Genomic DNA, 14,547 nt, shown 5'->3' with positions numbered 1-14,547 from the left:
GCCTGTAAGCCTCTCTCTCTCTCTCTCTCTCTCTCTCTCTTTTTCCCACTCTGTTTCTCTCTCTCTCTCTTTCTCTCTCTCTCTCTCTCTCTCTTTTTCCCACTCTGCTTCTCTCTCTCTTTCTCTCTCTTTTTCAAATCTAACCAAATTAAATTTTATTTGTCACATGCGCCGAATACAACAGGTGTAGTAGACCTGTTTGGTGAAAACGTTGTGTAAAATACATTTTTTGACTCAGAGCTGGTGATCAATAACGGTAGGTCACAGCCAGACAAATAAGATATCCTCATGATCTGTGGAGTCCCAGCTTTCGGTGTGTATCAACGTATTCCATGTTTATTTTGTTTATGCGTCACAACGCTAACCAGAATGTAGGTAGCAGCCATCTTGAAATGAGGTCATCGGCTTGGCCTGCCCTTATAAATTAATGTACCCATATATGGTAAGCCATGCCAAAAATTTGAAGGCACCGATGAATAGCCAAGATACTCAGATTTCCGTAGACACCCTGCTTTTTCAGATAGGGGCTACCTGAATTGAATTTTAAAAATCAAATAGGGTCCCCAAAAATGCAGTTCAAGATATAGAGTTAAGAAAATATTGACTTGATAAACTAAAGTAAAAATAAAATAAAAAGTAACACAATAAAAGTATAACAAGTGTCTTTCTCTCTCTCTCTCTCTCTCTCTCACCTTCTCTCTCTTTTTTTGGAATCCCTGGACTTTTTGGGTGAACTTCCCTCCTCATATCTTTCCTGATCGTTATTCTCTAAGAGGAAACATATTACCAAAAGGCTTTCATGAAAACAATTGTCGCACTGCATTGTATGATATTGTCATAGAACCCACTATGCTAGAAGTCAAGTGTATTCTGGGTGAGGTGCAGTAGAAGTTCCACTAATCAGTTGGTCACAAATATAAGAGTATCATTTTTCTGACAATCACGGGTACTTGAGTTTATCTCTGTTTGAAGGTAGATTCAGCTCATTGTTTTCAGGACAGGGTGTGGTGCATCAACACACCAACCCAGGTGCCTCAAAGGCCCACATTAATAATTTAGCTGGGTGACAACAAAAGCCGCTCAAGGTGCATTAGTTATATGAGCCGATGCGTTTTCTGTTAACCCCTTCATTTAGTGCCGTATCGTTTTAACACTGTCATAAAGAATTACTTCAAATGAAATACAATTTTATTTGTCACATGCACCGAATACAACAGATGTAGACCTTAGAGTGAAATGCTTACTTACAAGCCCTTAACCAACAATGCAGTTAAGAAAAATAAGTGTAAAGTAACAAATAGATAAATAAAAAATAAAAGTAACAAATAATTAAAGAGCAGCAGTAAAATACAAATATTGAGGCTATATACAGGGGGTACATGTGCAGGGGCACCAGTTAGTCGAGGTAATTTAGGTAATATGTACATGTAGGTAGAGTTAAATTGACTATGCATAGACAGTAAACAGAGAGTAGCAGCAGCGTAAAAGGGGAGGGAGCAATGCAAATTGTCTGGGTAGCCATTTGAATAGGTGTTCAGGAGTCTTATGGCTTGGGGGTAGAAGCTGTTAAGAAGTCTTTTGGACCTAGACTTGGCGCTCCGGTACCGCTTGCCATGCGGTAGCAGAGAGAACAGTCTATGACTAGGGTGGCTTGGAGTCTTTGACAATTTTTAGGGCCTTCCTCTGACACCGCCTGGTATAGAGGTCCAGGATGGCAGGAAGCTTGGCCCCAGTGATGTACTGGGCGGTACGCACTACCCTCTGTATTGCCTTGCGGTCGGAGGCCGAGCAGTTGCCATACCAGGCAGTGATGCAACCGGTCAGGATGCTCTCGATGGTGCAGCTGTAGAACTTTTTGAGGATCTGAGGACCCATGCCAAATCTTTTCAGTCTCCTAAGTAGGCGTTGTCGTGCCCACTTCACGGCTGTCTTGGTGTGTTCAGTAAACTATGAATAGTCATTCATAACCACTTGTATCAATTGACACAATCATGTTAGGCAGGATACAATAATATGTCTTAATCTCATTTTAACATATCCTGATGCAAAACATCGTAATTCCACCATGTACAAAAACCTATAGTACTAGTCCCTTCACAATACTTGTAATACATTCTCAACGTAATCAACTAATGTAACAACTAGTGGGCCCATTGGAAAACTGTCAAAAGAGTGTTTGTTCCAAGGCCCATGTAAGGAAACAGATCTCCAAAGCTACCCCACAGCCGGGCATTGATAATTGCTCTGAATATCAACAGGAAAACAACTTAAAAGGGTCCCATGTTCTGAGGTTTGACTTTGTGACCTCTCCTTAAGATATCACTTAAGTAAAACGGACATCAGGTGAGCTGTCCATCAGCTGATTTTACACACAACAAGATCTAACTGGCCAGAAGGACAGAATATGTGTGAATATTGAATTGGGAGATGGGTTACGCAATAAGACCAGATGCAAAAGTGTGACACACATCAAAGATTTGGCCCCAGATCTGGAATCTGGATTGGGTAACACAATATACTTTTTCTGCTAGCTCTCCTGTCTCCCTTATACCCCTCTCCCACACACTTAAACCTTAAACCCTAACCTAAACCCCTCCAGCAACCCTAACCACAGGGCAGGTCTCTTCATAATTCACCAAAATGCCTGACTAAATGATTGTGCAGGGAGTGATCCTTCTCTGAGAATAACCAAAGCAGCTCACTATCAAAACAGGGTCGGAGTCCTGAGTGAAATAACAATGAAATAAGAAATACACATGGCCACCTTTTAATTCTTTAGCATTCAACAAGGTGTAGCACAATAGTGGCTTGTTTGAAGATGGAATATTCCTATTCTCTCAGGCATCTTTAACATAAGGTCATAGCTGAGGTGGCAGGATGGAGCAGGCAAAATGCCTATTTTTATAGAGCTGGAGAGAGAGGGATTATGGGTTGTGGATAGAAGAGGTGAGGAATTGAACACCTCACATGTTTTTTTCCTGAAGCCAATTAATCTTTATCCCTGCTGCATCTCTTCCACAGCAATACTGCTCACTCTCTACTGCCCTCTAACTCCATCTCTCCAACCCCTCACCCCCTCTCCTCCTCTCTGTCTGCCGGTTTCAGTGCATTCCTATCCCCTGCCATCATACCTGCAAGCTTTTCACACCAACCAAAAGCTCCCAGTCCTCCCTGCTGTAAAAGAGGCCTGGACAAAGGGCTATGGTCTTAGTGGACTCCTGGCCCATGCTAGCCTGATCCAAAGAGGAAAAAATCTGGTTGGCAACACCAGCAACACAGGGGAAAATATTTACCCACAGTGCTTTAGTGTTTGCTCTCTTGTTTCTTTGTTTTATACAGCCCCTCGTTTCAAGTTCTGGGCTCTTTTTGGCCAGTTTATGAGCAGGCAGGCAGCACATAATACATCTGCACCTCTGTGGCAGGGAGTAGTCAAAAGCCCCATCCGCTCCAGATATAATAACCTTTAATGAGTCATGACTGGCGAGCTGAGAACTACAGATCCAGAAATTGAGAGCTAGAATTAAGATTTTCAAATGTTTGTTTCTTAACCAGAAGCAGCCTTTGGGGAATGAGTCAGACCATAAATTGTTTCTTTCGTGAGTGCCTCCTGTTTTACTCTGCTATTGTGTTTTACTTTATCACTTTGGCTCATGGTACATAAATACTTCACAGGGCAAGGACAATGATATTTGAGATAAAGTCTACAGTCTACACAAAGGTTTCTATCAATGTTGTGGATCTCTATCTATGCCAACTGACATACCTTTACCTCCTTTTAAAGGTGTGCTGGCAAATGTTTAATGTGTCTTTGTTGGTCGGCATAGATAAGACACTTTGTTCTGAACTCTTTTGTAATTAAGTGTGAGATGAGCGATACTGTCTATCGCAGGTTCCCATGCCAGGAACTCAGTAATCTCCCGGGAATCCAGTGACTCACTAACCACAACATTCTGATCCACAATCCTCAACTAAGCCAACAGTTTCTCAAACTGCACATTTTAAAAATAGCTTCTCTCTCCTCTACACTATGTTTCTGAACGGAAAGTTCATCACTGTTCGACCGTTGAAGTTGGTAGACATTCAACAGAAGTTTCTAGCTTTGTCCACTCACTCACCTCCTCACGTGACATGGTTCAGATTACAGGCCTGATGAGTGATGTGTGTTTGCTGCTCTGGTCTGCCTATAGGGAATGTAACATCCCCTCCTACACATCAGAGAAACTTTCCTGAGTTACTCCCAAGGCAATACAGAATAGTGAATTTCTATTTACTCTAAAACAGATTCACGCGTTTCACCTAGTCTCAAAACTAAACAAGGGAATTCCATTTAGTGCATTTCATTTAAATAGTAGCCATTAGCCATTAGCCAATAGCCATACATCCCAATTCGTTACGTTTATGTGAGTAGTAAGTAGCAGCCATTACACAGCCCACTCTATCACTAACCAAAACACATTAGACCAGTGTGCTCTGAGGCCCTCAATTCACACCCAAACATTAGAGCAGTGCAATGTAAATATTGCAATCAACTATATGCTGTTGCGTAAACACACAGACACACCTAAGCATGCATAAGGCCCCAGGTAAGGTCCAACCAGACCATATGCAGTGCCTTCAGAAAGTATTCACACCCCTTGAATATTTCACATTTTGATATGTAACAGCCTCAATTTAAAATGGATTATATTAAGATTTTGTGTCACTGGCCTACACACAATACCCCATAATGTCAAAGTGGATTTATATTTCTATACATTTATACTGATACGTTAAGAATGAAAAGGTGAAATGTCTTGAGTCAATAAGTATTCAACACCTATGTCATGGCAAGTCTAAATGTGTTCAGGAGTAAAACTGTGCTTAACAAGTCACATAATACGTTGTATGGACTCACTCTGTGTACAATAATAGTGTTTAACATGATTTTTAATGACTACCTCATCTCTGTACCCCACACATACAATTATCTGTAAGGTCCCCTAGTCGAACAATGCCTCCGAAAGAAGGATACCTATTGGTAGGTGTGTTAAAAAGGCCAATGGTGACTTTAAAACAGTTACAGAGTTTAATGGCTGTGATATGAGAAAACTGAGGATGGGTCAACAACATTAGTTACTCCACAATACTAACCTGAATGACAGAGTGAAAAGAAGGAAGCGTGTACAGAATAAAAATATTCCATAACATGCATCCTGTTTGCAATAAGGCAGTACAGTCAAACTGCTAAAAATTTGGCAAAGAAATTAACTTTATGTCCTGAATACAAAGTGTTATGTTTGGGGCAAATTCAACACACCACATCACTGAGTACCACTTCATATTTTCAAGCATGATGGTGGCTGCATCATGTTATGGGTATGCTTGTCATCGACAAGGACTACAGAGTTTTTTAAGGGTAAAAAGCAAAAAAATAGAGCTAAGCACAAACAACATCCTAGAGGAAAACCTGGCTCAGTCTGCTTTCCAACAGACACTGGTAGATAAATTCACCTTTCAGCAGGACAATAACCTAAAACACAAGGCCAAATTTACCCCGGAGTTTCTTACCAAGATGACATTGAATGTTCCTTAGTGGCCTAGTTACAGTTTGGATTTAAATCGTCTTGAAATTATATGGCAAGACTTGAAAATGGCTGTCTAGCAATGATCAACAACCAACTTGACAGAGCTTGAAGAATTTTAAAAAGAATAATGCGTAAATGTTGTATAATCCAGGTGTGCAAAGCTCTTAGAGACTTACCCAGAAAGACTCACAGCTGTAATGACTGTCAAAGGTGATTCTAACATGTATTGGCTCAAGGGTGTGAATACTTAAGTAAATAAGACATTTCTGAATTTAATTTGTGCAAACATTTCTAAAAACATGTTTTCACTTTGTTATTATGGGGTAGTGTGTGTATATGGGTGACAAAACATATCTTTTTAATATACATTTTGCATTCAGGCTTTAACACAACACCATGTGAAATACTATCTGAAGCCACTGTACTTGGACAGTTGGACCTGACGTCAATGAATCTAAAAACCTCGATGTAATCACACAAACATGCATAGAGTCCAACAGGATCAACACATGTAGCGAAGTTAAGACCGTAAGCTCACGCCACAACAAGCTTGAAATTAGGTACCTTTTGTTTTGCTCAATCGGTTTGCACATTATCAAAGAGGGCGGTCACATGTGTTGTGAAGCCGAGGATCACTGGTTCAAGCCCAGCATTGGGTGGCAGGTAGCCTAGTTGTTAGAGCGTTGGGCCAGTAACCGAAAGGTTGCTAGATCAAATCCCTGAGCTGAAGAGATAAAAAATCTGTCATTCTGCCCCATGAACAAGGCAGTTAACCCACTGTTCCTAGGCTGTCATTGTAAATAATAATTTGTTCTTAACTGATTTGCCTAGTTAAATAAATGTGGCAGTTGAACAGTGGAGGAATCTGTTAGCAGCAGACTGACCCCTGTTACATATACACACACAGACAGGCAAGTACACCCTTGTACATCACTCCTACAGGGGTGTCATTCACCCCAAAATTATGAGAGGACACAAAGTATGCGGGGGTGGCCTGGAGAGGAGCATGCCCCCCAAATCTGTCAGTAAGTTAAAGAATGAAACAGATTTTCCCTGTGATCTAGTCATAATCATTATGCTCAATTCTATAAATGTTTTATGTAACTAAAGTATGTCTGCTGAAATCTGGGTAAAAGGTTGAAATGAATGTGAATCTTAGGAATGTGAGTGCAGATAATAACTAGAACATAGTACAAAACAAGAAATTAAAAGTGTAGACATGAAACAGAAACAGAGTCAATAACACACAACGGGAGTAAACGTGACAGTACCCCCTCCCTGATGCGCGGATCCGGCCGCCGGACGTCGCTGACCAGAGGAGCGGGAGTAAACGTGACAGTACCCCCTCCCTGATGCGCGGATCCGGCCGCCGGACGTCGCTGACCAGAGGAGCGGGAGTAAACGTGACAGTACCCCCTCCTTGATGCGCGGATCCGGCCGCCGGACGTCGCTGACCAGAGGAGCGGGAGTAAACGTGACAGTACCCCCCACCCTGATGCGCGGATCTGGCCGCCGGACGTCGCTGACCAGAGGAGCGGGAGTAAACGTGACAGTACCCCCTCCCTGATGCGCGGATCCAGCCGCCGGACGTCGCTGACCAGAGGAGCGGGAGTAAACGTGACAGTACCCCCTCCCTGATGCGCGGATCCGGCCGCCGGACGTCACTGACCAGAGGAGCAGGAGTAAACGTGACAGTACCCCCACCCTGATGCGCGGATCCAGCCGCCGGACGTCGCTGACCAGAGGAGCGGGAGTAAACGTGACAGTACCCCCTCCCTGATGCGCGGATCCGGCCACCGGACGTCACTGACCAGAGGAGCGGGAGTAAACGTGACAGTACCCCCTCCCTGATGCGTGGATCCGGCCACCGGACATCGCTGACCAGAGGAGCGGGAGTAAACGTGACACCCCCTCCCTGATGGGATCCCCAATCACAGAGGGCGGGAGTAAACGTGACAGTACCCCCTCCCTGATGCGCGGATACAGCCTGTGAATCCCTCCCTGAATCCGGCCACCAGGGTCTGCTAGTGACAGTACCCCCTCTGAGCACTGAGATGCAGTGCCTTAGACTGCTCCACCACTCGGAAGCCAACTTGAATAAAACTATCCTCTCAGGTTTGGCAAGTCATCTATTAATTGCCCTTGTGTACTTATACAAACATAGACTCTTATGAATAACGTTTAAAGGCCTCCTTCAGTGTGCACAATCCATCTATACAACCAATGTAAAAGGAAATATGCACAGTACTAGTAACTTATTGATAGTTTTTTGGAACTGACAATAACTGTGGTAAATTCTCAGACTAGGACCATATTATGACTTTTAGAACTGTCTCCTCAGTCAGCCTAGGGTTACTTACATAACGTCAAGAACATGACCTCTCATATTATTATAATCTAATTGAGCTGGATAGCATATGCTCCATCCAACACAACCTCCTCGGTTTATCAGTGTCATTTGAGCACAAACCGCAATGTGGAAACACTGCAGCTAAGACAGGTATGCACTCACTGCAATATTGAGAAACATGGTAGGACTGTTTATGTTTTTATGTAAACACCGCATTCAGAACCTGCACATTCTACAATACCTCTTTGCCAGGGTGTGGCTGATAGTCAGAGTCGTATGGTGCATGGGTGTACGGTAGGTGTGCGTGGGTAGGAGGGTAGGAGGCACTGAGAGACAGAGATAAGTCACCTCTGACGTCTCCAAGGATTCATGGAATTCAGGAACTACCCTTTATCACAATACTGCCCTACCAAAGCAGTAACTGCTCATAGCGTGGAACTGAGAAAATGTGTTTTTATTTACCTTGGTTTCACAGTCACTTTATGCAGTTACTGCTAACATGACCCCCAATTTCTCCAAAACACAATACAACAGAGGCATGATACTTGTCCACGTGATAAAGCATGTAGTTAATACAACAAAAATGATATTAACACATTTTCGACCACATTGTAACGGCTTTCTTCCTGGGAAGGAGAGGCGGACCAAAACGCAGCGTGGTTATAGTTCATGGTAATTTAATAAGGTAACTCAAACATGAACAGGATACAAAACAATAACCGTGAAAACCAAAACAGCCCAAACTGGTGCATAAAACACAAAGACAGGAAACAACCACCCACAAAACCCAACACAAAACAGGCTACCTAAATATGGTTCCCAATCAGAGACAATGACTAACACCTGCCTCTGATTGAGAACCATATCAGGCCAAACATAGAAATAGACAAACCAGACACACAACATAGAATGCCCACCCAGCTCACGTCCTGACCAACACTTAAAAAAAGGAAAACACAAAAGAACTATGGTCAGAACGTGACACAAATGAGCAGTAACTGCCTTTTTTCTAGGTAGGGCAGAATAGATGCCATGTGAGTCAAGGCTGCCGGTCGGTCTAGATGATGCTTGGAAAAACAGCAAGATGGATATTATCCATGTCCTTGTTCGGCCACAACTCAGACAAACAAAGAATATTACAGTTATTCAGTTGTTAAGTGGATCTCATCCAGTTTGTTCTCTATTGAATGTACGTTTTCCAACAGAACGCAGAGTAGAGACAGTTTATTTGCTCGCGAAAGTATTCTCATCAGGAAGCCGGCTTGTCTGCCTCTTTTGCGTCGTCACTTCCTCTTTCGAGTCCCGGGGATTGTGGCCTGGTCCGGAGTAAGCAGAAAGTCCAGAACTGTCGACTTGTTGAAGTAGAAATTGTCATCCAAATTGAGGTTAATGATCGCTGTTTCGGTCATAGGAAATGATGGCGGAGACATTATGTACAAAAAAGATTAGCTTAGAAACACCCCTAAAACAGCTGCTGACCCCTGCAGCGCAAGCAGGTTGCCTGCCAGGTATTTGTGTTTACACATTACAGCATATCAATTTATATTTGTGTTTCGTATCACTTGCACTTCTAGAGGACTTAACAAAGGCATCCAAATTGACAGCGACTACAGGGCAAAACAGACCAAAAGGACATGGCAAAATGCTCAAGCATTTAAGCTTTCAGACTTGCTGCCGCTCCAATGTGTCCCCTATACATTTTACATTTATGGGGCACTATAACTGCAGGATCTTAACTGGTACAGCATTCTCACTAACGGGTGCAACAAATGAGACAGAGACAACAATACCAGGCACACACTAGTGATCAAAAGGTTTTCGGCACGCCAAAAATATGGTACGGTACTGTATTCTGTGTGGTGGAATTGCAGTACCATTCGAAACACAGCAATTCTTTTCCCACCCACAACATGCACCAAAATGAACAGTATGCGGAATTAAACATTTCACAGTATTTTACTGTTTATTATACCCAAAAGTACCATATAAATTACAGTTTTCCATTATAGTGTACAGTACTAGCAATGACAAATGTTTTAGTTTAGAGAGCCATCCCCAAGCTCAGCTTTGTATGTGATAGTGAATCAAGATTCACTACAAAGGAATCAAAAGTAACTACTGAGAAATCAAAAGTAACTAATCAAGAGTAGCTACAGAATAATCAAGATATATACTGTATTTAAAGGGTAGGAAGCATCAGATTTTACTCACCAATGTAACACAGTGTGGTCAAAGACTTAGTAATTAGTCACCATCTGGTTAACTATAAGTACAAAAATTGCTATGTTTTGGTGTTATTAGATATTTATCAACATATTTCCAACTTCTAAATGACCCACAATGCACTATTCATCAGCATCATATAGAGTATCTGCTCTGTGCCATCGAGTTCGCATGCTAGCTCGGTAGCTTGCTCAAGCTGGCTAACGTTAGCCACACCTCATGCTATTCACAGACTTTGTGGCTGTGTTACCTAGTGGGAACCTCATTAGCATCACAGGCTCTGGTGCCTTTTTGCCATGGGCTCAAAATGAAAGAGAAAATCATACTTTCTTGCTCTAATTATGTAGCACCTCATCTGTTCTCCTTTTTTGTTTTGTCAACTTTTTAACGTGTTCTCTGCGAAGAATGGGAGTTGAATGGGAGGCTATGGGAGTTTTATACATTTTTCCACCTTGACTTAGTGCTAGCGCGTTAGCTGACTGACATCGTGAATCTATATATTTTGGATATCGGCCCGGTGAAATGCCCCACCCCCTTTGCTTGGGTAGCTAATGCAGCCTGCATTCTTTTAAAGGTTTTACCATTAGATGGGGCCAAACCATGAATCTGTAAGTCTCTGCTCACGCCTTGCTTTTTAATTTGCAGTTATGCATTAGTTGTGTTGTGTTAGTTGTGTTTTAGCTGGTCTCCAGTAGTTGGGCTCTAGCTTCCCGACCATAACCATGGTGGTGGCTTGGCTGGATAGGCTAATAGGTAGTTGGCTAAATAGCTAACGTTAGCTGGCTGGCGATCTGGCTCGCTAGCTTACTGGTGAAGATAACTGCATATAGCTAACATTCTTTGATAAATGGTTAGATGGGGTTATGTATTTCCAAAACGTTGGTTTACTTTAATGTACAGTAGCTGTAAACTAGGTGTTTAGTGCTAGTGTGACATTAGCAGGCTGGTAGAGCTAACGTTAGCAGGCTAGTAGGGCTAACATTAGCAGGCTAATTGACTAGCAACCTTGCAAGTTGGTTTATAACAATACATTCATAAAGTATTTGCTTGTAAGTTGGCTGAAAATAGAACTGAAACCAGTGGTCCTGAGTGAAACGATTTGGTTTAATTTGAAGTTCTAGATTTGATCAAAGACTCCAGTCACCCAAGTCATAGAAGGTTCTCTCCTCTACCTGCACGGCAAACGGTACCGGAGTGCCAAATCTAGGTCCAAAAGGCTCCTTAACAGCTTCTATCCCTAAGCCATAAGTCTGCTGAACAATTAATCAAATGGCCACCCGGACTATTTACATTGACCTCCCCTACATCGACTAACCTGTACCGGTCCTGCACATTGACTCAGGACCGGTACCCCCTATATATAATTTAATTATTGTTTTTTTAATTGTATTTTTTACTTTAGTTTATGTAGTAAATGTTTTCTTAACTCAATTATTTTTAACTGCATTGTTGGTTAAGGGCTTGTAAGTAAGCATTTCACGGTAAAGTCTACACTTGTTGTATTTGGTGCATGTGAAAAATAAAATTTGATTTTAAGTTATCTGTTGAATAACGGGAATAGGCTGGCTTGCAGGGTCCTCAATATTACATCACACCCCATTTTTTTCCCCCAACATGACTTTGGCATTCTATGCAATAATAAAAAAAAGTCAGGTGTGACTTTGCATTGGGTCTTTTGATGGGAAGGTTCTCCCATCTCTACAGATGAACTCTAGAGCTCTGTCAGAGTCACCATCGGGTTCCTGCTCACCTCCCTGACCAAGGCCCTTCTCCCCTCATTGCTCAGTTTGGCCGGGCAGCCAGCTCTTCAGTTTGGCCCGGGCAGCCAGCTCTTCAGGACAGTCTTGGTGGTTCCAAACTTCTTCCAGTTAAGAATGATGGAGGCCATTGTGTTATTGGGGACCTTCAATGCTGCTGAAATGTTTTGGAATACTTTCCAAAGGCACAATAGGAGGAACTGAGGGTTGAAGGGAAGCCACACCCTGCTTTAACCTTCACCCGAAGAGACAGAGAGACTGAGATTAGTCACCTCTCATATCTCCATTTCAAGGTGTCCAGGAATTCAGAAACTACCCCTCATCCGGGTAGGTGCCATGTGTGAGTCATGTTTATAGTAGATATCTAATGGTGATTACCTTCAGGATTGCTTCACAGACAGGTATTTTCATGAATGTATCTTTAACACCCATCTGTGAACATCACTGCTATGAGTAGTGGATCAGCTCAGTGGTGAGAAAGCATACACACCTGTTAAGACAGGTCACTTTTGAGTCTTGTTTGAAAGATTACTGTACCTTTCTGCCACAGACACACATGAACACTCACCAGCAGCACACCTGCACCCTAACCTCCAAAGTGATTTGTCAGTGCCGTATGACGTATGATGAAATAATGTTTGAGAGATAGCAGTCAGAGAAAAGCCAGCTGTTGAGGTAAGTGACAGTTTTCCCTCCAAGGGTACAAATTCTCGACTGGAGTTTCCCACTCAAACCAAAAATACTCTTTACGCTTTCCAAGGCTGATGCCAAAGTCATCCAGGTTTCTTTTATTTTCCATGCAGTTTCCCAATATCCTTCAGCTTTCTGGAAGTAAAACTACAACATTAAACACAGTATTAGCATTGCACTTGGCGCTCTCTAGGGAGAATCACATTTCCATCTATTGAATTGAAATATAAAAAATACATTCTCACTAAGTTTTAATTATTTAAATTCAGAAGATTCATACACTGTATGTTTTTATATAGCACTGATCTCTGTCCTTCTAACTGCAAATGAAGGTACTTTGAACCTTAACACAATAAGCAGTAATGCAAGTCAGTGATAAACCCTTATGGATAAACCACACCTGTTTGTTCAGCTTAATGTTCTCCAAGAGCCCTCATCAAAGTGACTAAGAAGCATACTGCTCATTGTTTGAGAATCCCTGTATCCATGTTGGCAGCAAAAATACTACCAATAGAGAAGTGGTTTATAAAGTTTACATGATGAGTCAGCTTCGTGTGTGATTGTATAATGTTGAACTTTTTTCACGTCTTGAGGGCTTTGCTGTAGGTTTTACATGAACACTCTTCCTTAACCATTAGTCAACCATCAAATTCTACACTGATTACTGCATGTCTGGACAGCTCTGGGGCGATTTGTGGTCTGAACCACTACGGTGTTTGCCTCAGGTGGTTGTAATAGAACTTTCTCATTTGAGAGAATGTTTTTATAAAGAGATGAAACTGATTGATAATGAAAAGTTGTTTGATTCCTTTTTTTTAATGAGCTCTATGTTTTGATGCCAGATTAAACCAGACACATAACTAAAACAATGATTCCGATCGTAAGGACAGGGAAGAGGAAGTGGACTAGAATTCAAAAATATTTTACTTCATAAACCTGGCAACTAGGAAATCACCAACTGTAGAAGTTGGCTTATAAACAAGCATAGGCCCAGTGCTTCCTCTCCATTCAAAGTCACAAAATCAATTTATTTGTCTTTGCATTGTTACAGTTCAGTATAATGAGAAGTATTTCTGCACAGGAAATGTGCCAGGAGGATACACTGTGTATTTACATTTGTTGGTGAACTACAATGTTTGAACTTGCAAATCTATTCTTGTTCCATGTCTGTGAATGGGCTTGCATGGTTCAATCGTCAAGAGCACTATAGTCACAAATTATCCACTATGCATTTTTTTGCGGTATATCCTCACAAGTGATTACTCATTGTGTGGCTATACTTATCTCTGTGTCTATGGCAACATCCCTCAACTTTCTAAGTCAAGAGTATCTGGAAAAGTCATCAGTGATCTGTGGTAACCCTGTTTCCATAACGACAGTGGGTGTGGCAGCGAACGGTGCAGTGAAGCAAAGCGGAGAAGGATCACTGAAGGACAGCACAGCATGTGTGAGTTTTACTAAAGTGAAAGAAAGATCACAGGTAATATCTATCCTCCAAGAACAGCATAAAAGCTAGCAAGCAGAAGCCACACACACACACACATCCTTCGAATAAAGAGCCTATGTTTTCACTGAGCAGGAAATGCTCCTGAATGGGAGAGAGAGAATGTTCCAGCCAAACTGGAGTCAGAAACCCACTTTGAGGGCAATGTTCAAAATGGGCTCAGGGCCATAGCGCTGAGTAAGACCAGGTTTTTCCATCGACACACATGTTATTTATTTCCTTGCCTTTTCTCTCTCAACCTAACTTGGGTAAGAAAAGGGTATGTGAAATGTAAAAGGCGGGGTTGCATTTCAGCAGTTTAGTATTGTAGAGAGCAATTGCTTTACAATGGCCTTACATCTCTTACTGTATGTCCTTCAAACTCAACTCTGGACCTTGAAGCCAGTTCCAATGCATTTTTTTCATTGTTCCCCTCTAATCAGGGACTGATTTAAACCTGGGACACCAGGTGTGTGCAAT

The sequence above is a fragment of the Oncorhynchus tshawytscha genome, linkage group LG16 (genome assembly GCF_018296145.1).
Source record: "Oncorhynchus tshawytscha isolate Ot180627B linkage group LG16, Otsh_v2.0, whole genome shotgun sequence".
NCBI lineage: Eukaryota > Metazoa > Chordata > Actinopteri > Salmoniformes > Salmonidae > Oncorhynchus > Oncorhynchus tshawytscha.
This window is presented reverse-complemented; position numbering follows the sequence as displayed.